This window comes from Sinocyclocheilus anshuiensis, unplaced genomic scaffold (assembly GCF_001515605.1).
Source record: "Sinocyclocheilus anshuiensis isolate Anshui unplaced genomic scaffold, SAMN03320099.WGS_v1.1 scaffold1034, whole genome shotgun sequence".
In the NCBI taxonomy this organism is placed as follows: Eukaryota; Metazoa; Chordata; class Actinopteri; order Cypriniformes; family Cyprinidae; genus Sinocyclocheilus; species Sinocyclocheilus anshuiensis.
Window position 1 is genome coordinate 608,922 of NW_015538015.1, and position 323 is coordinate 609,244.

Consider the following 323-nt stretch of genomic DNA (forward strand, 5'->3'; position numbering starts at 1 on the left):
TACACATCCGATTTCTTTCTCAGCTGTTTACATTCATTTAAAACATAACCGACTGCGTTTACGAGAATGATCGTCGAGACGGGTACTATTGACATAATTCTGTGTATGTGTCTGTTCGAACATCAGGAGGAGATGCGAAAGACGAATCAACTCGGTTTGAAACGCGTCTCTCTGTGTGTGTGCGCGCGCTTTGCACGTGTGCGGCAGAGCTGAAGAGACGCTGTGCGAGATGTGGCTTGTGCGCGCGCTTCAGGTGTGAGTCAGACAGCAAGACGAGACAGCAAAGAGTTGTTTTCTGCAACTTATTGCACTTAATAACTCTT

The 323-nt window shown here is 46.7% G+C and overlaps 1 protein-coding gene across 1 annotated transcript in view; it reads left to right on the forward strand.

Moving 5' to 3' along the window:
- LOC107678383 (wings apart-like protein homolog) overlaps positions 1 to 323 on the forward strand; it is a 104,464-nt gene that overhangs the window by 5,421 nt on the left and 98,720 nt on the right. The window lies entirely within an intron of this gene.